Source organism: Rattus norvegicus, chromosome 19 (genome assembly GCF_021556685.1).
Source record: "Rattus norvegicus strain SHRSP/BbbUtx chromosome 19, alternate assembly SHRSP_T2T, whole genome shotgun sequence".
Classification (NCBI taxonomy): Eukaryota; Metazoa; Chordata; class Mammalia; order Rodentia; family Muridae; genus Rattus; species Rattus norvegicus.
Window position 1 is genome coordinate 9894152 of NC_141552.1, and position 26578 is coordinate 9920729.

At 48.5% G+C, this 26578-nt stretch overlaps 1 protein-coding gene across 8 annotated transcripts in view; it reads left to right on the forward strand.

Annotated features, from left to right (window-relative positions):
• Kifc3 (kinesin family member C3) overlaps positions 1–26578 on the forward strand; it is a 95329-nt gene that overhangs the window by 12419 nt on the left and 56332 nt on the right.

The following is a 26578-nucleotide window of genomic DNA, read 5'->3' on the forward strand; positions in this document are numbered from 1 at the left end:
CTGGGCTTGAACTCTCAGCCTTCTGAGTGCTGGGAATGCAAGTGTGTGCCGTTAATTACATCCGGCTATGTCTGGCACTCTATGGAGCTTAGGAAGATTTCTCAGCCCCTGCCTGTGGTCATGTTACAGGTCCTAAGCTTGGGTTCTCTAAAATTCTTGGCCCTAAAGACTCTGATTCTTCAGAGTCCTTTTACTTTTATTTATTACTGTCGTTATTGATTAATTTTGGTTTTTCATGACAGGGTTTCTCTGTCCTGTTTCTCTGTCCTTGCTGTCCTGGAACTCACTGTGTAGACCAGGCCATCCTTGAACTCAGAGATCCCCTACTTCTGCCTCTGAGTCCCGGATAGTAGGCGTTTGCCACCCCTGCCAGACTTTTTCAGAATTTTTTTTTTTCTTTTCTTTTTCTCAGAGCTGGGGACCGAACCCAGGGCCTTGCGCTTGCTAGGCAAGCGCTCTACCACTGAGCTAAATCCCCAACCCCTTTTTTCAGAATTCTAATAGCAACCAAGGCTTGCAGTTTCTCTTCTCTGGCCGTTATGTTCTTCAGCCTTGGCTCTCTGTCCTCTTTCCCCCAGTCTGTTGCCCCTTCCCTGGTCACTCTCTTGAACTACTCAATCTCTTCAGCTCTCAGGCAGCCGCCTGCCTTGCTGCTTTCCTGTTGAGCCACTGCTGACCTGTGTGTGGCCTCCCTGCTTTGTCTGCCGCTGTTTTCTTTGTTACTACTCAGCCTGTGGTACTAAAAGTAGGAAAAGTCTGACTGAAAGATTTCTGTTGGGCCTGATGTTACACCCCCAGCGAAGACAGCACCGATGGTATCTGTCTCCCAGCCAACTCACCAAGTGAGCCTGAGCTGTCTACTTACAAGCCACACAAGGGTCGATGGTACCAATGACAATGACAATGACAATACACTTGCAGATGAAGGTCTGTGATGGCACCGGTCACTGCGTTGTCTCCAGCTCCGTCACAGCTGTCACTTTGCTAGGCCACCAGTGGAAGCGTCGTCGCTCTGGGTTTAGGTGAAGATGGTGATAGGATCATCTAGAGTTTACTAAGGCCACAATAGCAAAATGCCTGCACTTTATTGGTTCCGACAGTTCAGGTTGCGACCGCATCTCCAGGAGAGGGGCAATCCACTGGGCCTGAGTAGTTTTTTTCAGAATTCCTGATACTGACTTGAGGATAGGACATTGGTTCTCAACCTGTGGGTTGGGACCCCTTTTTTGGGGGGGTCAAGTGACTTTCACAGGGGTTGCATATCAGATACCCTGCATACCAGATATTTACATTACAATTCATAACAGCAAAATCACAGTTATTCCGAAAAAAAGAACAAAAAAAAAATCACAGTTATAAAGTAGCAATGAAAATAGTTTCACGGTTAGGGCTCACCACGACATGCAGAACTGTATTAAAGGGTCACAGTATTAGGAAGGTTGAGAGCCACGGGGGTGATGGTTGGACCCTGAAGAGTACAGTGGTTGTCAATCATGGAATCAGATTGCTCCAACTCCTAATTTTTTTTTTCATGCTTACAGTAGAAACTTAAGGAGCTTGTTAACACTAATCCTGATCTTAACAGCAATCTGCCGACATTTAACACGGCTCCAGGCAGAGGTGGGTCCCCACCCCTCATTTGCCGCACTTGCACATGCCAAACATGTGTTCTACATCCCAGCCCTCATAAGACGTCCTGAAGGCTGGTCAGCTCTGTGTGTGGTAAACCAGGCCCCATTCCCAGCTTCATACTAAAGAAAACCTTGAGTCAATGAAGCTACTTACAAACGTGAATTCTCCTCTGGGCAGAACAGGCCGAGAGATTTAACAGACTCCCTGGATGTACAGGAATTTCCAGGCATTAGACATAAAAAAACAAAGACTTACTAGTGAAACTTTGGCTTCCAGTTTTTCCGTAAATAGTAAAGATAGTCCAAACATCATCACTCGGAACATTTTCAAATGGTTTTATAAAGGACCCTTCTAGACTTGACCTAAAAGTGGATGTGCTCTTGGGCCTGCAGGTTTTGTTTCTTTTTTTTTTAAGATTTATTTATTTATTATATAGAGGGCATCAGATCCCATTACAGATGGTTGTGAGCCACCATGTGGTTGCTGGGATTTGAACTCAGGACCTTGGGAAGAGCAGTCAGTGCTCTTAACCACTGAGCCATCTCTCCAGCCCGGGCCTGCAGGTTGTTAATCCCACAGATTTGAGGAGAAAGACCACCAACCCAAATCATGGACAAAATAATTAAAGCAAATAATTAATTAAAGCAAGCTTTTTTATGTATACAGGCTGTCTCTCTCTACAAGTGGGGTTCAAGAGATCTCTTGAGATGCAGAAGATAAGGACTTTTATAGTCTGTGAGTAGGGGGTTTCTGAATGGGGATTTGGCAGGCAAACAGGTGGGGTTACAGAAGTGGAACATAAGCAGAACAAGTTGGTCATAACAACTTGAAACAAGGTTGCAAGGTGGGAGTCATAACAAGTGATCGTAATAACCTTTGACACAAAGACACAGTTACCATTTCCCGGAACAGGCAGTGCAGAACCATTTGTAGTTAAGGTTACAGGTGGGCTACAGCCCCATCCTTGAGAAACAGAGATTTAATCATAAGCAGGAATGAGCCCAGTTTATCTTTACTATATGATGCTTATACGTCTAAGACCGAGGCAGGCAGGTTCATCGAGGTGAGGCTCAGGGGTGGAGTCTGTACTTAGCGTGTATCCCCAGCCCCAGATCACAAACAAACAAAAACCAAATTAAATCAGCTGTGGAGATTACGTTCCTGTCATCTCGGCATCAGAAATAAGTTCAGGGTCACAAAGAAAGAGACCGCCTCTCCAAGTGAGTGTCTGGACTAGGGGGTCTTTTCACCCATAGGGTGGGCTCGGAAGAGCAAACGCACTGAGAGAAGACGTGTACTAAGTTTTGTTCTAGCTTAGGTTTTGACTGTGTCTTTTCCCCACTGCCTAGGGTCTGACTTCACAGTCTTATTCAATTGACTAGTCTGAAAAAAATGGCACGCAGGAAAGGAAGGAGGAATCGGAAAAGAGTTTTTGCTCCAGACCATTGTATTCCTAGAGCAGTGGGCCTCTGTGTAAACAGGAGTTTTCCTGACAAGGAGCATTGAAATGTTTGCACAAAAATCTTATTAGGTGGGAGAAGATTTTAATTCCTTGTGCTAAACAGTTTTATAGTATTTGATAGAAAGGACTCGAGTTAACAGCCTTAACAGGAAAAGAGATATTCTGATAGATGTTGACCCCCTCCCTTTATCATCCCAAAGAATAAAAACTTCCCCAGGAATTCCCCTGCATAAAGGGAAGGGCAGCCGGCTCCTGCCAGCGGGAGGATGAACTGGCCCCCCAGGAAGAGAGTCTACAAATTAAATTAACATATGCAGATTTTAGACTTTTGTTTTTAGCTTTCTATAAAATGTGGAAATCGGAGAGTTTAGGCATCTTTCTCTTCCAGGTTTGGCCAAACTATGAATAAATCCAGCTTCTATTATCAATTTATGTCCCAATTTCCTCTATGAAATGGCACATTTAACAGATCTAAACCCAACCTCCTACCCTCCACCCCCTTAACAGGGAGGCTGAAGTAGGAGGGGGAGAAGTTTGAGAGATGTACACCAGTGCCGGCTCAGGGAGACTCTCAAAAGCCAGGGGCTGAAGAGGGATCCCACAGTCTGGGGACTTTGACTGCAGAAAAACTGGATCCTTGGCTTCAACACAGAAAGATTTCAGAAGAATCTTACGAAGCACAGTTAGGGTTTCTTTTCTAAAAGGATTTTGAAATACAGATTTTTTTCTAGCACAAGGGCTAACAGTAAGACAGCAAGGGTGTGGACTTCTCTGATAGTCCCATTTCATTGTCTTTACAGATGGCCAAGATATGGCATTTGGGTGAAGTTTTAAAGCCTTTGTCTTCGAAGGATTGCAAGGAACAGAATTGAGATTACAGTGGGTTCCTGAGGGGCAACTGATAGGACCGCAGGTGTTGAGCCTTGGGGAAACATCTTTACTGTGAACAGCTGGGAAAGAGAAATGAGGCCAGAACAGTCATGCCTACGCCTGGTTCACTGCTAATTTAGCATAAAGCATGGATACAAGGAAAGCAACCTCCATGTAGAATGTGGTTCCTTGAGGTCGAACTCTTTCTCCTCAGGTGAGAGGTTTCAGCCAGACTGCCCTGTGAGGAGCTCTTCTCTCCCTTGTTCCTTGTGTCCCCATAACTTTTCTTGTTTTTAAAATCCTGCCTCAGTGGGATAGGTACTCCTTAGCACCCATTAAGCCAGACTGGGAAGGCGTGGGCGAGTTTTGTGGACTTGAGAAAAGGGCCCCTGAGCAACTGATTGAAGCCTTTGCCAGCCAATTAACCGCAGCTTAAGGCCCTATCTCCTTCCTATAGCCTTGAACCCCACCTAAAACTCCACTTACAGGGAAAAGGCATCGACAAACCCATGTGCAACATTTGTGGCTTCGTTTGCAGTCGCAGATTCTAATTCCCTCCGGGGCATCTCTGGAATCACATCTAGTACCTCTACCATTAAAAGTGAGAGGGTGGGGGCCTGGAGAGATGGCTCAGTGGTTAAGAGCACCGACTGTTCTTCCTGAGGTCCTGAGTTCAAATCCCAGCAACCACATGGTGGCTCACAACCATCTGTAATAGAATGTGATGCCCTCTTCTGGTGTGTCTGAAGACAGCTACTGTGTGTGTGTGTGTGTAATAATTTTTTTTAAAAATGAGAGAGGACTCCCTCCCCAAATTTTCTTTCACTATATTTATTTATTCATTGGGGAGTGGGTGGGTATAGGCTTGGAAATTACAATGTAGACCATGCTGGCCTTGAAATCACAGAGATCTGCCTGCCTCTGCCACCCAGATTCTGAGATTAAAAGCATGTGTCACCACACCTATTTAACAATAAATCTTTAAAAACAAAATAAAGAAATCTTTCAACTCCATTTTATTAACTGGTCCGCCCTGAACGTCTCAGTGTCGAAGTCAGACTCTGACGAGGTCATTAAAGGTCTCCAGGCTGGTGAGTGTGGCCTTGTAGAACTGGGTCTGTCCGGTCACGGCTGACAGCGTGAGGCCCTGGGTTTGAACATAAGGAACATCTTTCTTCGTCATCTTGTCAGAGCTTATGTCACCTGTAAATTCACTCTGACTCCCTTCCCCAAGGGTGACAGGAAATTGGGCGGTCCTGCTGGTGTGTGTATTTGACACACACATTTGGAAACTTCTGGTCTCTTTCTCCTCATAAAACATGACTGATGAGCTGGAGAGATGGCTCAGTGATTAAGAGCACTGACTGCTCTTCCAGAGGTTCTGAGTTCAAATCCCAGCAACCACATGGTAGCTCACAACCATCTGTAATGGGATCTGATGCCCTCTTCTGCTGTGTCTGAAGCTACAGTGTACTTATATACATTAAACAAATAAATCTTTAAAAAAAAAAAAAATTACTGATGTGTAAGAGAGACCATTCAGATTACAGCCCTTGGTAACCAAATCCTCCTCCTCTTGAACTCCAGAAAAGGAGCCTCAAACAAAAATCCAGGCTCCTCGAGTGGCCGCTCATGTGCTTGCTGTCCCTCTTGACAGTGTCCCTCTGGAGTTCCTTGGTCACTCCAAAGTCGGCCTGTTACTTTTGCATATCTTGAGTAAGCCCTTCTCTTCAGTTCTTTGAATAAAAGGCCAGGAACCTGGAAACATCAGGCCCCATCCCTGATCGCCTTTAATAGTCCAAGGCCATACTCACTCCCGATGTTGGTGGCATGCCCCCATCTGTCATGCCCCCATCTGTCCCAGGGAGCTGGGACATAGGTCACCCTCCTAACACTAAGCAACTGGTGGAAGCTCAGCAAATCTCACAGCGGTTTTGTTTGTTTATTTGTTTAGCCCTTTTATTTACGGAAGCCTGTCTCCAGCTTCTGCTGCCCACAGCTTGCTGCCAGCAGGTTAAAGGAGAGAAAACTCCGGCTCTTTAATCACCTGGCTTTCTGGTGGCCAACCCCATCCTGAGGCCACCCAATAACCCTACCTTAAGCCATCCCAACTAACACATGCTCAGGTCCACTGAAAGGGGCTCCATAATTATTTATTCCAGGCGGTTTCTCCCTACATAGCCTGTGCTAGCCTTGAACTTCTGATTTACTCACCTCACCTTTGCATGCGCTCAGGAGAAAACGTTTGTTTGTTTGTTTTTTTCCCGGGGGGGGGGGGTTTGTTTGTTGTCTGTTTGTTTTCTGAGTAATAAAAGACTTCTACCAGTCTGGAGGGTCCTAGGTTTTAGGACCATGGTTCTCAACCTTCCTAACGCTGTCACCCTTTAACACAGTTCCTGGTGTCGTGGCGACCCCCAACCATGAAATTATTTGATTGCTGCTTCATAACGGTAATTTTGCTACTGCTATGAATCAGAATGTAAAGATCTGATACGCTACCCCAAGGTGGTCTCTTCCCACAAGTTGAGAACCACTGCCTTAAGAGCTACGTAGAGAACTTGGGACCACGACTGAATAGACTTCCCTATACTACAGAGTTGTAAAGGAATGTGAAGTCCTTCCATGGGCCACGCTGTGTTCTGGTCACAAAAGAGCTTCCTCTGTCACGGTCAAGCTGGGGAGGTTTCTCAAAGCGCCTTCCCTGAGTGTTGGAGGAAACTGAACCTACGGAAATGAGCCGCATGTGGGTGGGCCGGCAGTGCTGCCTTGCTCTAGCCACGTGGGAGACATTTTTAATCTGCTTTTCTCCTATGGTAACGAGATGGAAAGAGGGGAGGGAGGGTGAGCCATGGGAGCCTGGCTTAAGAAGGGCTTAACAGGAGAATTTGCACCTGTCTGGGCAGTGCCACCAGCCCAGCCTGGAGGCCAGGTTTCTCGGTGGCACTGCGCTCTAGCGTCCACAGCTGCGTGTTTTCTTCAGTGTTAGAGCTCAGAGCGTGTGTCTGGATCAGAGGTACTGAAGACCACAGGCAGGGATCTAGCCAGCTCTGCCTTTCCTACCTGAGCCTTGAGTCTGGGACGAGGAACACAAGAATGATCTTAGGTGCCTTCCTGAGACCCTGGACCTGAGTCTCGTGCCTACCCTACTCTGGAATGGCTAGAGCTCTCCCTCACCTTCGCTCAGGTGCCTCTAGTGTTTTCGCTTTGGGGAGGGGAGGATAAGGTGAACTTGGATTCCTAAAGGGCCCTCACCCCATCCATCTCTCCAAGGGGCAAGTCAGAAGTTAACCCTCTGTTCTTTTTTTTTTAATTTATTTTATGTATGTGAGAACACTGTCACTGTCTTCAGACACACCAGAGGAGGGCATCAGATCCCATTACAGATGGTTGTGAGCCACCATGTGGTTGCTGGGAATTGAACTCAGGACCTCTGGAAGAGCAGTCAGTGCTCTTAACCGCTGAGCCATCTCTCCAGCCCCTCTGTTCTGTTCTTTCTTTTTAAACAGCTGTTCTATGCCCTTGGTTCACAAACTTTTGCTCCACACCAGGCTGGGGCTAACTGCCTGGGAGCCCTCGGCAAACACACACACACACACACACACACACACACACACACACACACACACACACACACAGAGAGAGAGAGAGAGAGAGAGAGAGAGAGAGAGAGAGAGGGAGAGCGCAATGTTGGGCATGGTGGTGCACACCTATGATCCCAGTTGAAGGAGGAAGGTTGCAGGTGTTTGAGGCCAGCCTGTGCTACAGAGTAAGCCTTGTCTCAAAAATAAACAAGAACAGACTGGGAGGCATCCATCCTCGCTACAGAGAGGGAAGATAAGGGGTGTTTTTAAGATAGGAAGTCAAATGGGGCACCCAAGCTGCTGAGGAGGGAAGGCTTTGAGGGCATAATAATGGCCAGCATAATGCAGAACACTTAGGGGACGCTGCGCTTGGGTTAACGTGGGGGCCATTGAGAACTCTAAGCAAGACAGCGATGGGATTGGGCTCCGGTTTTAAGAGGGCCTCTGGATGCTAAGATATGGTTCAGCCTGCGGTAGCGCTCCCGGCAAAGGCATGGTTGGGCTGCAGATTAGATTTGGACGGAAGGCCCACCAGAGTGTGCTGACACGGTGTAGCTTGTGAAAGAGCCCGAGTGTGATGGTACACACCTGTGATCCCACTTAGGAGCCAGGGGCGGGAGGATCTAATGCTCAGGGCCAGCCGGGTCAACATGGTGAACCCCCATTTCTAAAAACAAAACAAAAAGACCAAAACCCATAAGCAGCTCGTGAGCTGGCTCAGCAGGGAAGAGTGTTTGCACACTGACAACCTGAGTTCCAGGAAGCCACATGTGCCCTTAGGTCCCTTCCTGAGCTCTCGGACCTGGATCTACCTCAGGGCTCGTGGGGTAGAATGGGAGAACCATCTCCCTCAAATTGTCGTCTGACCTCCACATGCATGTTGTGGCTACATATACAATACCATAATATAAAAACACAAACATCGGAAATGCCTGGGAAGCCTCCACCCAATCACTGGGGGGCACGAGGTAGCTGCTGTAAGCTGGGCCGGGCCGGGAGACGGAAGGTGAAGCAGGATTTGGGAGGCTGACAATCAAGATCAGCTGTGAGTATCTTGCCAGCCCTCAGGAAGTAGAGTTAGGGGGTCAGGAGGATCAAAGCCAATCAATCCTAGCTACACAGAGAGTTTGAAGTCAGCCTAGGCTGCATGAGATCCCACCTTAAAAAAAATCTGAATTAAAAATCGAAAAAAAAAATAACACTTTTCAAATTATCAAGAAAAAAAAAAAAAGCCTGAACATACGGAGTTTCCAATTGGAAGTCTAAAACTGTGGGTGTTATAAAGCTCAGGACTAAGCAGCTACCTAAAAACTCTTAATAAAAGGTCATGATCTAGGACCCTTGCTTGTGACCCAGGTGATTCAGGTGAAACCTTGAAAGCCTAAGCAGATGCTGTCTTCAGAGCCTTCTAATTGCTGTACTTGAAGCCTCCTCCTTCACAGCCCGGAGCCACTGACGATGGAATTGGTGAACCAAGCAGAAAACTCTTGGGCTCCGGCCCGAGTGAGTGTGCTGTCAGGGTAAGCCTGGCTGTGGGTGCCATATTTGTAGGGCCAGCCCTGGTCTGATCGAGCTGGAACAGCTGGGGACAGCACCAGAGAGAAAAGTGTGAGAAAGACACCAAAGATCTCAAGGGGACTGCTGGCTGGTGGTAGCCAGGCCTCAGAACTCCCAAAGACACTTCTGTTTCTGCAGAACTCTAAGCTCACTCCCCAACAAGCATCCTGGGCTCAGAGGGCTGGGCCCCTGAGCTCCAGGTAAGGAGCAGGGACCTACCTAACCTTTGGGTAAAGAAACCAACTTCTCCAGTGAGGTGGATTTGTTTTCCTTGAGGCCTTGCACGCACACCTGAAATACACACTGTCTTCTAATTACTCTCTTGGACGTGCCTGCCAGTTGCACAGACCTAACTGGAAAAGGTGAACCAGATGTTTCCTTTGGTTTTTGGAGGTAGGGTTTTTTGTTTGTTTTCTGTTTAGTCCTGGCTGTCTTAGAACTTACTATGTTGACCAAGCTGGCCTCAAACTCAAAAGATCTGCCCACCTCTGCCCCCTCCTGAACGCTGGCATTAAAGTTGAGGGCCAGCACTCCCCACACGGACCGTGTGTTTCTTTTTTTTTTTTTTCTTTTTTTTGGAGCTGGGGACCGAACCCAGGGCCTTGCGCTTGCTAGGCAAGTGCTCTACCGCTGAGCTAAATCCCCAACCCCAAGGACCGTGTGTTTCTAATGAAGAGGCTCAACCCAGTCAGGTCTAAATTCAGAACCAACTCCTTCCCTTTGTTAATGAACCGAGCCTGGTTTTCACTACCCAGCATGTCCATGACTAAGACAAGGCGTTTTTCAGAAAAGGAAGTGCTCGTTTTTGGAGAAACAAGGGGAGGCACGAGTTCCTCAGACCTGAGGCTGGAGGTAGGGAGTTGACTGTTAAAATGCAGGGTGGTCTGAGGAGTGGGAATGTGTCTGAAGGAACAGTAAAGAGATCTGGTCTGTGTAGTGTGAGCAAACACTGTGGTGCTTCCGGGGCACCCGTTCAGTAATGGTGGGGCTGCCAAAACCTGAGGTGGGAGTTTTGTCTGTCTGACATCAATACATCACCCACCGGACACTTGTGTAGGCTCACATGAGGGCGTTCGAGAGAGGCAAACAGCCCCCTTGGTAAAGCAATCTTAGTTGTTATCAGCAGGTCACGTACCTGAGAGGTGGAGGCAGAGGTAGTAGGCATGTCCTGTTTAGCTTCTGTCTTTGCGAGCCAGCAGCCCAGGGTGGACCTTGGTTTAGCATCTCCAGGTCCCTGGTTCTATCCTCAGCATCAAAATAAATGAATTTGGTTAGTGATAGAAACAAGAAATCTAAAGTAAGGCTTTGGAAGACTGGATGAATGGCGGGCAAACCAGAGATCTGTGTTTTAGACTAGAGAATTTTCAGTGAACTCCACACACATGGACATCCAGTGGTGATGCAGCCACACAGATAATTCTTTATGATTTGGTTTTATTGTTTTTCGTTTGTTTGTTTGTTTGTTGTTGTTGTTTTGAGCCAGTGCCTCCTTATGTAGCAGAAGTCCTCTTTGCACACTAGGCTGGCCTAGAACCACAGAGATCTGCCTGTCTCTGCCTCCCTAGGACTAGAGTTAAAGGAATGCACCCTCCGACACCTGGTTCCTTTCTAAAGGTTTCTCTGTGTAACAGCCCTGGCTGTCTTGGAACTGGATTTGTAGACCAGGCTGGCCTTGAACTCTGAGAGATCCCCCTGTCTGTACTCCTAGAGTGCTGGGATTGTCATGATGTGATTTTACTACCATAATAGGCAGTCCCGGTTTACGTTGATGGATTTATAAGGAGGTACTCTGATATAGTCCAGGGGTCTTGATGAAGTAGGTTTTGTTTTCATTTTTTTCTACCAGTTAAAGAATCAAAAGTCAGCTGGGCCATGATGTTTCATGCCTTTAATCCCAGCGCTCAGGAAGCAGAGGCAGGTGGATCTCTATAAATTTGAGGCCTGATCTACAGAGTGAGCTGCAGGACAGCCAGGGGTACAGGGAGAAACCCTATGTCCAAAACAATACAAAACCAAAACCAAAATAATTAAAAGGCAGGAAAAAGCTAATGTGTGGTGGCGCTGGAGAAATCTGGAGTACAGGACAGAATCGGCAGTTGAAGAAAGGTGTTTATTGAAGGTGAGGATACGTGCACATGCAGGGACACACGCACGCACGCACGCACGCACACACGCATGCACCTGACAGAGAAAAAGACCTTCTGCAAAGCAGAGGGGCTACTCGGGGAGCCCAGAATTCCAGCCTTCTTGAGGGCTGCTGTGTTTAAGTTTCTGAAGAGTTTCTTCCCCTAATTTAGGGTTTGTCAGTTTGAAGAAACCTAGGGCCATTGGTTGATTGGCCCACATCTGATTTGTGATAAGTCCTGATCTGGCCGTCAGCAGGGGGCCTGCTAACAAAAAACAAAAACAGAAGCTTACAAGGCCTTTGCTTTAAGCTGCCAGACTCCTGTCTCAGATCAGAGGTAGGGAAGAAGAAGTCAGCCATCTTGGAAGTTTGACACTACTATGTAGCCATGGCCTCTTTCCCTGTCTGCCTTCCTCCCAAAGAGACTTAACTCCTGATGTGTCTCTACTGCTATTAGGAATAAAGCATTTATCAGCCTGTGCCTCATGGAGGTCCTGGACATATAGTGTAGAGTGTATATCCATCAAGGTGCAGAGTCATCCTTGACTCTGAAAATGGGCCCTTGAAGGGCAAAGCTAGCCTGGCAAACCACCATTTTACACAATATGGAGAAACCTAGGCAGGACACAGCCGTACTTCAATACTTCTACAATTCCCGGCACCTAATAGAGGTTCGTGAATACATTGTGGGGGTGGGGTCGTTCTTGAATAAGACTGTGGTCTGTTGTTAGGTTCCTGGCTCTACCTCATGCTGGCTGTGTGATCCTGGGCAAGTACAAAGCATCTCTTGAACCTTGGGGAGCCAGTAACAAGAGAGCTATGTCTGTCCTGTCTGGTTTGTGAGGATAAATGGTTCTGTGCGTGACAAGGGCTTCGAATGTGAATGCCCAAGTTACTAATCTGACAAGCTCTTACTGAGCGGAATTGTGAAATTGAATTCTTAAGATTGCAATTTAATTATTTTTATGTTACGTTATTCATTATTAAATTTGTTTTAAGATATATTTTCGAGTTCGAGGTCAAGGCCAGTCTGGTCCACAGAGTTTTAGGACAGTGGAGGCACGTAGTGAGACCTAGTCTCAGAACAACAACAACAAGAAGTTATTTTATCTAAATAGAAGTTTTGCCTGGGGCTGGAGAGATGGCTCAGTGGTTAAGAGCACTGACTGCTCTTCCTGAGGTCCTGAGTTCAAATCCCAGCAACCACATGGTGGCTCACAACCATCTGTAATGAGATCTGATGCCCTCTTCTGGTGTGTCTGAAGACAGCTACAGTGTACTCATATATAATAAATGAATAAATCTTTAAAAAAAAAAAAAAGAAGTTTTGCCTGCATGCATGTCTACGAACCACATTCAGGCAGGGCCCGTGGAGGCTGGAGAGGGGGGTCAGATCCCCTGGAATTGTAACTGAAGGTGGTTGTTAGTCGCTGGGTAGGTGCTGGGAACTGAACCCTAATCCACTGACTTATTTCTTTAGCCCCCCCACAATTGTTTGTTTTTCCCATAAATACCACACCATGCATTTCATGCTAGCCTCGAGCTCTCCATGTGGTTTCCTTCCTCAGCCACTGGGTGCCGTCATGCCTGCTTGATCTGCTTTTGATTAGAGCCTGAGGAGCGTGTGGATGTGAAATCCTGAAGTCCTAGCTTTGAGACGCTGGACCGAGTGAATCATTCCCCGTTCGTTATCAGGCCCTGTTTGAACTATTGATTTCTTCAGTCCATGAATTTGCGTCGGAATGTGTGTGTACCTGGCCCCATTCATAGCAGGAGAGGTCTGACCCTGCGTGGTTGGCCTCCCTGGAGTTTGCATTCCTGGTGGGGAGAGACAGGAAGAAAACAAGATAGTTTCAGTGATAAATGATAAGAAGGCAGTGAGGAGAATCAAACACTGAGGGAAGGCCGGCATGTCAGAGGAGGGCTATCTGGGCAGAGGCGTTAGATGCAATGGAGAAGGTAGACTTGAGGGATGTGCAGGGCCCGTGAGAGGGAAGGCTTGAGAGTGAGTAGTGCAGGCTGAAGATGGTAGCGGGCGGCTTGGGTTGACATTACTCTTACATAGCAGGGTCCACTGGACTCAGTAATGGCTTTGACGAAGGTCTGAGGGGATTCAAATGCTGGCCTTCCCCTTAGCCCCTGCTAAACTGCCACTGAGCTAGGCTCCCAGGCTCACAACAAGGCTTTGATCTGGGCAGCTGGGGAACATTTGCAACTGGGAAGGTTGGGGGTGTCCTAGAGGATCCTAGAGGAGGCCATCCTAGGGGGTGTCTGGTAGAGCAGAGTTCTCAGCAGGAGAATAGCATGCTTAAAACACCAGAGAGAATGTCCAACTAGGAGTTGCCTGTGATGACACTTAAAAGATTTATTTTATTTACATGAGTACACTGTAGCTGTATTCAGACACACCAGAAGAGGGCATCAGATCCCATTACAAGTGGTTGTGAGCCACCATGTGGCTGCTGGGAATTGAACTCAGGACCTCTGGAAGAACAAACAGTTAGTGCTCTTAACCGCCGAGCCATCTCTCCAGCCCGAAATTTTAGATTCACGAAAAGAGATGAAAGACAGAAGGAAATCAATCCGTTTGAAATCCAAGGATTCCGGTAAATAAACCTGGTATTACTTCCAATGAGTGTTGGACAATAGTGTTCAAATACATGATTTTGCTGAGTAAGGTGACTGGCACATGATTTTAAATCCAGATCTCCAGGAGTTCAAGGCTAGCCTGGTCTACATAGCAATTTCCAGTACCATGTAGTGAAATTGTCTAAAACTTTTTTTTTAAAGCCTGTCTTTTCAAGTTAGAGGTAAGATAAACAACAGTGAAAATATGCAGCAGGATCAGGGGAATGGTACAGAGAAGCCACTGATTTAATGATTTGGGAAAGACATTTTGTTACAGAAACATAAGTAATCTTTGTCTTTATTTGGAGGGACTGGGAATTGCAATCTGACTAAGCATGTGCTATCCAGACATCCAGACATAATGGGAACTAGTACTTGAGAATCCCTGGACTCTAATCTTAGCAGGGATGGGAGGACAGGGTGTTCAAATCACTAGCCAGTTGTCCCTGAAGACATGTTGTCATTATCTCGTTCCTGGTCTGTTCTTGCCTTGATAAAGTCAAGGAACAATGGACAGGCCCAGCCATGCTTTGTAACCAGGATTTATGGTAAGAAGATGAGGACCTATGTCTCTTGCCCCCACGAGTATAAACACTATCAGCTGCACTAAGGCTTACATTCAGAATGCTGTCCCATGGTCTTTGGTTGGTTGGTTGGCTTGGTTTTTTGAAACGGGGTCTCAGATAGGGGCAGCCCCGACTGTCCTGGAACTTACTCTGTAAACCAGGCTGGCCTCAGAGATCTACTCTGTTTGCCTCTGCCTCTGGAGTGCTGGATTAAAAATGCATGCTGTCACCACTGGGATGGTTTTGGACCTATTTCACTCATACGAGTTCTTCGCCTGCACATGTGTCTGTGCACACGTGCATGCCTGGTGAACCTCCATGAGGGAATCGAACCCAGGTCCTTCGCAAGAACAAGTGCTCTTAACTACTGAGCCAACTCTCCAGCCCTCATTCTACACTGTTAGGAAGAGGCCCAGGGTGATGTCCACCCCTCTCTCCTCCCACCCAGATGCTCCCCTACCTTTCCCAGAGGCATTCGAATTTATCTCTTATCTGGCAGTGCCTTCTTGTTTGCGAGCGCTCTCTCTCTCTCTCTCTCTCTCTCTCTCTCTCTCTCTCTCTCACACACACACACACACACAGACACAGACACAGACACAGACACACACACACACATACTGGTTTTTATATGAGGTCTGGGTGACTTCAAGAGGCAGGAGAGAGGAGGTTCAGGACTCAAAGATGGCATTCCAAAGGGAAAGCTTCCCTTGCCTTCCCTTGCCTTCCCTTGCCTTCCCTTCCCTTCCCTTGCCTTCCCTTCCCTTGCCTTCCCTTCCCTTGCCTTGCCTTCCCTTCCCTTCCCTTCCCTTCCCTTCCCTTCCCTTCCCTTCCCTTCCCTTCCCTTCCCTTCCCTTTTTTTTTGCAAAATGCAAGCCACAGCCCCATCAAAATTTCAGCCAGCTCTTTGCTCCCAGGGAGTCACAAAAGCAATATTTTCCACCTAGAGATTTTCCCATCCCTGCAAAAAGGATTTGCCGACGGCTCCTATTTTCCTCCACAGAGCTATGCTTTCTGAATATGTCTTGCCCACGTACTCTTGGTACCAGACACACACAAAGCCTGGCCTTGGAGAGAAATCATTGCCTAGCTGAGCACAGGCAGAGCAGTAAGCAGGTGGCAGTGTTGGGACCTGTCTGGGTTGCATTTAGTATTCTGTGTGCGTCCTCCCTGGAAACCTCGTGGTTGTGAAGACTAAGGCCAAGCTGCCCGTCTGTGCAGCTTTCCTGCATCTCAGCCTGAAGAGGTCTGTAGCAGACGTCAGTTGTCCTGGCAGATTACTCTGAACCTAATGCTATCAGACCGTTGCTGAGGCCTGGGGAGCACCTCGTGCCTGCTTTCCTGCGCTCTGTCTTTGGACAAGCAAATTTGCTGACAATATGATGTATGGCTATGATGTATGGATGATTTGAGAAGCTAAAGGGAGCATTGCATTTTTTTTAATGCGTTTCAGCTGTGCTGTGCTGCCTGCATACCCCATTTTTGTTCCCCTGTGGAACTTGTCTCAACAGGCCAGCCTGAAGCAGCTCCCAGCTGTCCCTGGGCTGGGACTCTCCTATAGCCACTCTGCAGGGCCGTCCTGAACAGTGTCCCATGCTGCCCTTACGTTGGTGAGGCTGGCTTTTCTGACAGGGGATGCTCTGTGTACTACTGCCAGTTAAACATTCTGTTCTTGGGGCCCTGTCTGGGAGCGGTACCATCCCCCAAGTGATGGACACCAGCAGGAGATGGTGTGTGAAACCCTCCTCACATATCCCCCAGGACACATGCCTGCCCCACCTGCCCAGAACAAACGTTTGGGAAATGAAAAATGTCAATTAAGCGGGGTTGCCATAGCAACCCCAATCTCATGTTTGCTGTTAATAGAAAAACCAGCACAAGGCCGGAGATCGAGTCGGGTTGAATTCCTCAGTTGTTCCGCTTACCCTTTCAAAATGCACAAACACCGTATACATCGGTTTGTAAATACATTGCTTGTGATACGGTCAATGAGGCTGTCTTAAGCGGCTGGAGGGAATGAACCCAGGGCACTGTTCCTGGTAAACAATCCCCCTACTCAGAGCCACACCCCAACCCTCCCTATGACGTCTTTAGTTTTATTTATCATCTGTGGTGGTGCTGGTGGGGGTGTGGGGGGGAGGCACACATGTAGACAACGTGGTAGCGTTCTTGCTCTCCTACCTTCGTGTTGGTTTTGGAACTCAGATGCCCAGCCCAGTCTTCTGGTTGGCTCCCCGTTGACTCGGTATCTTAGCTTGGCTTTACCGCTGTAGCGTGTTTCTAGGGTGCCCGGCCGGGCCGGCAGGTGTGCATGATAACTCCACGGTGTGCCTTTCTGAGGTAGAATGAGATAGAAGCCCAGAAAACCTCAATGAATCCCTTGGCCTGGTTTCTGCTGCTGCTGCTTTTATTGTGTGTTTGTTTTTTTTAAATGGCGAGTGTCCCTTTGTGTAGCCCTAGCTAGCTGGCCCGGCACATTCTGAAGTGACCAGAATGGCCTCAAACTCACGGGGATCCGCTTGCCTCGGCTTCCTGAGCGCCCGAAAGGAAACAACAGTGTGCGCCCATACCTAGTTTTGTCCTTAAACTCTTAATCTTACTGCCTTCACTTCCTGAGTGAAGGTTGCCCCACTGCCCTTTATTTGCATGGTATTGGGGACAGACGCATGCATCTTGACTCCTGCATACAGAGCTACCTCCCCAGCTGTTTGCTGCCCCACCCCCACCCCTTTTAGAGACGGGCCTGCTCACCACCTCCAGCTCAGATCCCTTGCCTAAACCTCCCAGTGCTGAGGTTACAGGTATGGGCCACAGCAGGCGGCTTAAGGTTCTGGTTTTTCTTTGTCACAATGCTCTCCCCATGCCTCCGATGAGGATCGACTTTCAATTTCCTAGCGGAGTAACCTGAGGGTGAGAAGCTTTCTTGATGGAGGCTTTCAAATCCTGAGTGATGAACAAGGACCCAGAGAGAGAGAGAGTGGGAGAGGCCTGGGCTGACCCAAGGGTTTGATCTCTCATCCTTTTGAACCCAAGGCCTTGTGCGTGTGGAGGCAGTGCCATCTTTTGTACCTTTTATCTGGGGACGGGGTCTTGTACCGATCCCTAGGCACTCCGTTTTCCACTCGCTTTCGTTAGGCACCAAGGTTTGTAGTTTTACCCCCTATAGTTCAGTCTGGGAAATGAGCCAGGCGGGAGTGGTGTTTCTCAAGCTAGGGGTGTGGTCCAGTGTTTAGCTCATCTGCGGACTGGTGCATCCCATCCCCAGCCCCCTAACCTGCTGGAAAGTGCTTCCTTGAGAGGGTTGTTCTGATAATTAAATGAAATGCAGAGTTCGAGATTATTCTCAGCTACATAGCAAGTTAGAGGCTAGCCTGGGCTACACGAGATCCTGTCTCAAAACAAAAATGTTTAGGACTGGGGTGTGGTTAAGAGTGGCAGCACCAGGCTCTGGGTTGGACATTAAGCCCTGGAAAACAGTTGTGTTTTGTTCTTGTCCGATGAATAACCGATCACGACTACTTAAATGTTGCTGTTGAACCCCTTGGGCAAAGAGGCTACATCTCTCCCATGACTGTCTCAGAACCGAAAGAGGAGCCGCCTCCTTACTCAACAGGGAGGAGGGGCCTGCAGGAAGCAAGCCAGCCTTGGCAACGGGGAAGATGAGGAAAGATGCCCCCTTGCCTTTTCCAGCTCCTAAATTTTGCAACCCTATTCAACCATCTCTCGCCATCTCCCAGATCCAGCCCTGTAAGGAAAGGTGACTGCAGAGGCCCGAGGAGCGCCAATCAATCACCGGGTTCCTCAGGGCAGCTGCCAGGGAGGCGAGAGGCAGCACTCCTTCTGGAGAGCCGCCAACCTGTGCCTCACAGAGTTCAGAATTTTAGCAGAGGAACAGAGGTGGGGGAGGAAGAGAGAGAGGGAGGGGAAGAGGAGGAAGAAAGAAAAAAGGACCAGCAATGTGGGTAAAAGACTCATCAGCGGGTAGAAGCACTTGCCAGCAAGCCTGAAAACCAGAGTTCGAATCCTTGGGACCTGAATGGTAGAAGTCAAGAGGGTGACTCTCAGGGGTTGTTCTCTCCCCTCCACGAACGCAATATGGCGCACAAGTATACATACAAAATAAATGTTGTTTTTAAAGGATCGAGCCAGGTATGGTAGCTTAGGCCCAGCATCCCAGGACTCAGAAGACAGAGGTAGGAGGATTGTATAAATTTGAAGCCAGCCTGGGCTACCGAGTAAGATCTGCTCAGGTAAATAAGTAACAGAGAGGATCAAGGCAAACCTCCTGTCAGATAAATACCTCTGAAGACATCCGTGGCCTCTGAAATCATTCGGTTTGGTTTGGGTTTTCTGTGGTAGAATCTCCTATAAACCAGACCAGCCTTGACCTCTGATTTCTGAATCTCCTGCTTCTGCCTCCCAATAACAGGTGATATTTGGCCACACCTGACTTGCTTTTTAATGATTAAAAAAGTGTGTTTGCTCATGGACAAACCTGTGTTCCTTGGGCCCAAAACAGTGAAGGTTAAAGTCAGTCCCCCCACTGAAGAAGCAGTGAAGTCGTTAAGGCCAACAGATGGACCGTTATGAGGTATTCAGTTGGGTTTTTGTTTCAATTTTTATTCTACCTTTTGTGTATGGGGTGTTTTACCTGCGTGTATGTTTGTATACCATGAGCGTGCCTCTGAGAGCAGAAGAGGACATGGGATAGACACCCTGGGACTGGAGTTATAGATGGTTATGAGCCATCATGTGGGTGCTGGGAACAGAACCTAGGTCCTCTGAAAGAGCGATAAGTCTTCTTCACAGCTGAGCCATCTCTCTAACTCCTCTCTCAGGGTTTTGAAACAGGCTCCGATGTGTCACCTTGGCTACTCAAATTTCTTATAATCCTCCTGTCTCAGCCTCTCTGGTGTGGAGATTAGAGCACGCGTCACACCTGGCTTATGACTAACATGGCTATTTATTTATATTTACTTAAACAATGTATTTGATATCGTATTCCTACACTTAGCCAGGAGGGCAAGAGCAATGGCGATGTGTTCCTAAAGCATACCATCTGTATTACTTTAAAACGCAAGGGATGAGTGCATTCCTGAATGGGGACTCTGATTAAACCAATCAGAAGCAGTGGGTATAATACCTCATCAGAAATGTGACTGATTCTGTCACTGTGACCTGTAATCCCCCGTACTCAGGAGGCCGAGGCAGGAGGACTGAGAGTTCCGGGTGAGCCTGGGCTACAGAGTGAGACTACGTCTCAATAAAACCCAAGCCAGAACCCTACAAGGGGGAGCTAGGAGTGGGTGGCCTCATCTATAATGTGCTTGCATTGCCAGCATGAGAACCTGTTCTCAGCCCCCCCTCCCCCCAAGGCCAGTCCTGGTGGTAAATCCTTGAATCTCAGCCGTGGGAAGACAGACAAAATTCACAGAGCTTACTGGCTAGTCAGTCTAGCCTGTTTGGAGAGCTCCAGGACAAAGAGACCCTGTTTCAAAGGAGATGTGGATGGTGTTCCTAAGGATGACACCCAAGGTGTCCTCTGGCCTCTATGTACACACACCCACATATACACAAGTAAACCAGCAACAATGAAAACAAAGGTTGGGAGTCTGTGCTCCGGGTCTGACACTGAGATCCTTTGGAGAATGGTAGCCACAATCCCCATTTTAGTAATTTGAGCCCCTGTCCCTAATGGGGCCACTAGAACAAGGAACTAAAGTCATGGTTGGGGCAGGAACTGTGCCCTGCTATGTTATTCTATCTCCGTGTCATGATTTCAGGTGTTGATGTCCTAAGTGTTTTGACCTCTGGGGACTGCTTCTGGGTTGAGTATCCCTTGGGGTAAGACTGCCCAAGCCATACCTGGAAGCTCCGTCAAGGTCTGGGTCCTGCCTGGCTGCTTTGGTGGTGTATATATACCTGCTCCCGGTGTAAGCTCGTCCCTCTAGGACCCTTCGTGTACAAGGGTCTTCCATCCCAGAGAGATGTCCATGATCAAGAACTAGGTCCTCGCAGAGCTGTTGAGCCCCCAACATCCCTTTGCTATTCTCACTTCTCCTCTGTACCCCCAATCACCTCTATGCCATGTGGGAAGTGAAAACACCCACCACATAGGCTACTCTGAGCCCCTGGCCTTCTTTTCTAGAAAACCAGTCCAAGACGATCCTGTGAGAATCCCCTTTAAAAAATAACAGATCTCCAGAGTTCCAGGACAGCCAGGGCTACACAGAGAAACCCTGCCTCGAAAACAAAAATGAAAAGCCAGAGCCAGCTAGAGACGGGAGGATCCCAGGGGCTCACCAGTCAGCCGTTGTACCCAGTCAGTCAGTTTCAGGTTTAATCAGAATCTGTGTCAAAAAATAAGGCGGGGGGGGGGGGGTGGGGGGCAGCCAAGGAGGCCCAGTGGGTAAAGGTTCTTGTTGTAAACGCCCGGGGGCCTAAAGACGGGACTAGCTCCCAAAGTTGTCCTTTGACTTTTCACCAGCATGTCATGGCACACGTGCCTGCGCACACATGCATGTGCATGTTAAACACACGGTAGCAATAAGTAAAATTTAAGTCTTTTTTTTTTTCGGAGCTGGGGACTGAACCCAGGGCCTTGAGCTTGCTAGGCAAGTGCTCTACCACTGAGCTAAATCCCCAACCCCAAAATTTAATGTCTTAATTTAGGTAAATAGTAGTAAAAGAAGGCAACGGATATGGACCACTGGCCTCTCTACCTATGCGTGCACTGGGGCATGCACACTTTTCCCCCCAGCTCGCTTTCTTTACTCAGTCTAGAACTCCGCCTCGCCGGTATATCAAGACACAAAAAACCAAAGCCAACCAAAACCAAAGTGCACAAGCTTTTCAGAATACTGAACCACCAAACTTCAGTCCACAAGGAGGAGGCGGCCGCGAGGAAACGTAAATGGGCAGAAAAGACACCTGGGAAATGCTCACTTCACCAAATGGCACGACAGGCTACCCGAGGCAACCAAGAGTCAGGCCTGCTAATTCCTCCTGTCCTGGGACGGACTGTGGTCCCTGTGGGCATCTGGACTGAAGTATCGCTGGTACACTGGTGACGGTGCTCTGTGACTCTCCCCAGACTTCTGGCTGTCAAAGCTGCTTCCTTACTGGCCTAGGAGGAAAGCCACCACCTGGCTGAGAAGCCTATGGAGGAGCTCCAGATCTTTCTCAGCGACCAAGCCTTTGACTTCCTGCAGCAGACATTTCAGCTATGCACTGGTTTCAGGCTCCTGGGCACTGGCATCCGGGAAAGCCGATGCTCCTCTCACCCAGGAGCTGTAGGGTGGTCCTCAGGGCTGCCTCCAGCTTGTCCTGTTCCCAGCCGGCTCCCAGCCTGGCCTCCTGCCAACCCGCCCGCTGCTCCCAGAGGCCTGCTCCGAGTGACCAGTCTCCCCCACCGCGTGCTCTGGGCGCGCACGCCTTTACACATACGAACACAAAACTCAAATTAACTACCCACCACTGAGAGACGCCCAGGTCTGACTTTTATATTTTTATTTGACACATTCTGATCCTGGAATCCAGGCTGACCTGGAACTCGTGTATCCTAGGGTGGATTTGGATTTACAGCAATTCTTCTGCCTCAGTCTCCCATGCCTGTGAGTCACCAGGCTTGGCTTCAAACGAAGAATCCAGAGACCCTAGGTCTGGGCCACGTCTCGTTGCAGGAATGACTGACTCATGAAGATGGACTTAGACCGTCTGTGTAGCGGGAGGTGTGGCTGTTGCAGGGCTGCCTGCCTCCCGGCTTTGGGGATTATAAGAAGCTGTCCCTGTGAGTATACAGATAGGGCTGTCACCTAGCTTACATACACACTGCACCCCAGCTTGGCTCACCTGCCCTCTGTTCTTTGTCCTCTTTCACAGTTTCTGCCTTGCGTTGAGTAAGCCAAGGCATTCAGGACACAAGTCATCAAGTTACCTCACTGAAGAATTTCTGCTGCTGCTGCTGCTGCTGCTGGTACTTTAATCGAGGGCCAGGCTCCCATCTCTTTCTATCTAATCTGTCCAGTCAAAGACCTGATAGGAAACAGGCTGGCCTTGCCTCCCTTGTGGCCCCAGGGACTGGCTTTGGTGACATTTCCAAATTTATCAAAGTCTCAGGCAAGCCCATAGCATAACAATTACTTGAGGCCCTGGGGATTTGTGGGTAATATTTTTCTTTTCTAAACAAATGAATGGCCTGGCTTTTGTTAGTGATGGTGGCCTTGCAATATAAAAAACATTTGATTATAGCCTGTTTTCATTATAATTATTTTATAAAAGGGAAAACACAGAACTGAAATAATTTTTCCAAGGATATATGACCAATAACTTAGCAGAGCAGGGTCCAAGGCTAGGACTGAAGCCAGTTTGCTCTGGCCTCCATGGGGAGACCAGGCCAGGTGTGGTACACATACCTTTAGTCCAGCACTCCAGAGGCAGAGGCAGGTGACTCTCTGAGTTCACAGTGGTTCTCAACCTTCCTAATGCCGAGACCCTTTAATAAAATTCCCCATGTTGTGACTGCCAACCGTAAAATTATTTCATTGCTATTTTAAAGCTATAATTTTGCCATGTTATAAATCATAAATATCTGTGATTTCTAATAATCTTAGGGCAAAAGACTTGTAAAAGATTCATTTGACCTCCCAGGGGTTGTGACCTGCAAGTTGAGAAACACTGGTTCAGGGCTAGTTCGGGCTATATATTCAGGCCAGCCAGGACTATACAGGGTGACCCTGGGAAGATGGCAGTATGGCAGTCTGATGGTACAGCCTGGTGGTTGCTTCCTGAATGGTCTTGTCCTTGCTCAGGGGTAAGCACCTGCCCAGGCTGGCACGGCTCCTACCTTTTCTCCATGAATGACCAGCTTCTAAAATGCAGCTGCCTTGCTCTGGTGGCTCCCTGGAAGGCCAGGAATTGAGCTCAGGCTGCTCGCACACTAGGATCAGTGGCCAGGTGGACAGACCAGAAAGTGGCTGCTTTAGCTGTGACCTTGCAGTCCTCCAGGGGACAGTTATAGACAGTCACTCTCTGAGATGACCCTGGCCAGCTCTTCAGTCACCAGGGATCAGCCAGACCAGCATAGCTTTTGGAGGGGGAGCACCTGTGTTCAAGTTCTGCTTCCACAGTCCTGGGCACTTCTGCCTCTGTGAGCTTCCTTTCCACTGGAAAGAAAAAGGCCTAATGACTGTATTTCACTGCTGTGATAGAATAGAGGGTACATTTCCTCACTCTGAAAGTTCATATTCCTCCTTTCGATTTTAGCTGACATTTTAAAAATTTACTCCGTGTAGCTCAGGTTTGCCCTTAACTTTCCTCCTGTTCCCGGGTGCTGGGATTACAGGCATGTGCCAAGACTCAGTCAAATTCAAACATTTATATTGTGTGCATGTAAGAGAGAGATAGAAACAGGGACACAGAGACAGGGGGAGAGAGAGAGAGAGAGAGAGAGAGAGAGAGAGAGAGAGAGAGAGAGAGAGAGAGAGGCAGGCAGACACAGGGGCAAGCAGAGGCCGACAGAGACAGAGAGAGAGAGAGACAGAGAGAGAGAGAGACAGAGAGAGAGAGAGACAGAGAGAGAGACAGAGAGAGAGAGACAGAGAGAGAGAGACAGAGAGAGAGAGACAGAGAGAGAGACAGAGAGAGAGAGACAGAGAGAGAGACAGAGAGAGAGACAGAGAGAGAGACAGAGAGAGAGACAGAGAGAGAGAGACAGAGAGAGAGAGACAGAGAGAGAGAGACAGAGAGAGAGACAGAGAGAGAGACAGAGAGAGAGACAGAGAGAGACAGAGGGAGACAGAGGGAGACAGAGGGAGACAGAGGGAGACAGACAGACAGAGAGAGACAGACAGACGGAGAGAGACAGACAGACGGAGGGAGACAGACAGACTGAGGGAGACAGACAGACGGAGGGAGACAGACAGACGGAGGGAGACAGACAGACGGAGGGAGACAGACAGACGGAGGGAGACAGACGGAGGGAGACAGACGGAGGGAGACAGACGGAGGGAGACAGACAGAGGGAGACACAGAGAGAGACAGACAGAGAGAGAGAGAGAGACAGACAGAGGGAGAGAGAGAGAGAGAGACAGACAGAGGGAGAGAGAGAGAGACAGAGAGAGAGACAGGCACACAGAGACAGAGACAGAGAGAGACAGGCACACAGAGACAGAGACAGAGAGAGACAGACACACAGAGACAGAGACAGAGAGAGACAGACACACAGAGACAGAGACAGAGACAGAGACAGACAGACACACACACACACACACACACACACAGAGAGAGAGAGAGAGAGAGAGAGAGAGAGAGAGAGAGAGAGAGAGTCTGCTTCATTCCTGCCACAGCTGTCACATAGAGGTCTGGAGACAACTTGGGAGTCCATTCCTTCTGTGGGTTCCAGGGCTGAAGTTCAGGTCATCAGACTTCTGCACCAAGCGCTTGTTCCCACTGACCCTAAATTCAAATATCTTCTGAACTCCTAGAACTATTATGGGCCCTCGGCACAGTGTCCACTATACCTACTGGACTTATTGGGGTCTGTGGTGGTGTTACTTGGAATTGAAGCCAGGAACTTTTTTTTCCCGAGACACAGTTTGTGTTCTTCTGGGTGGGTGGTAACTTCCTGCATTGATCAGGCTGGTCTCAAATTCACTGAGAGCCACGTGCCTCTGCCTCATGAGAACTGGGGTTAAAAATATGTGCCACGTACCCGGCAAAGGCCCGGAACTTACATGCTAGGCAGGAGCTCTACCACTGTGCCACACCCCCCAGCCTAAGATGACATTTTGTTGTTGTTGTTTGTTTTGTTTTTGTTTGTTTGTTTTGTTTTTTTTCAAGATAGGGTTTCTCTGTGTAACAGTGCTGGATGTCCTGAAACTCACTTTGTAGACCAGGCTAGCCTTGAACTCACAGAGATCTGCCGGCCTCTGCCTCCCAAGCACCACTGGGAGCCTATACTGACATTTTTAGAGTCAGTTTTCTCCTCTGTAAAATGGGCACAATGGTATGTCTGTTCTGACTCACAAGAGGTGAGCATTGAACTGGATCCAGAGGTGTCAGTATCTAGTTGGTGTGCCTGGTACCAGGTGGTACTGTCCTTGGTGCCCTCTGCTGGAGCCAGGGTCTTATGAAGGAAGGGCTCAGCTTGCAATGGAAAGGGGCTGAGCTCCCGTCTAGGTGACAGGCAGCTCCTTGGGCACCTATTCAAAGAGGATTATGACCACACACGGTGGTGAGTCATGCCTATAAACCCAGCACTCCAAGGCTGAGAAGGGTGCTTGGGATTTTGAGGCCAGAATGTGGTACATGGTAAGACTCTGCCGAGGAGGAGAAAAGAGGAAAGGAGAGAAATATATATATATATGGCATATGGTTTCCTCCCTCAGCTCCGTTTCTAGCTCCTGTGTCTCAAACAGTAGGGCCCAAAGGTCCCAGGACTTGCCTTCTGCCAGGCCTGCTCAAAGACTGTATCTGTTCAGCAGAGCCGGGGCCAGCAGCCAGGGTGCCGTTGAGCTGTGCCTGCCTGTCTTTCCAGGGTACGCTCTCAGGCAGACCATTGCAAGCAACCTTGGCAAGAACACAGACGAGGTTTCGCTTCCAGCCTCCCTCCTCCCATTGGCAGGCCCACGCTACCTCCTTGGCCTCACCCTGGCTCATTCTGCTTTCTCATGGCCACATGGTACACGTGGATAGCCACGTGCAATGCCCAGGGAGAGCTTTAACGACGGCTCAGCCCTGGGCTGAGTCCCAGCTCTGTTGCTGACTCGCTGGGCAGGTTACTTCACACCGGTTCCTTTTCCTGGGAAAGGGACATAATCCCGATTCCTGCCTCATAAATAACACCAGAAGACACAGGCTTCATCCTGTCTTAAGATGGAAATGTGGGGGAAGGCCATGGAGCTGCTAGAGACTCCATTGTACCATAGGTCTGCCATGGTGACAGATTCCCAGCTAGTGGTATCGCTTTGAATCTTTCCGCCACTCTTTTGAGCCTAAGTTTTCTCACTTGAAAAGCACTGATGACAAAAGGACTTTCTTCAAGGTATTGTTGGAAGGAATAAATATTATCTCGTCTGGAATGTTCTAGTCGAATTCTGATAACCAGTGAGCATTTAAGGAGATGCTGAGTCTTTTTTTTTTTTTTTTTTTTTTTGGTCTC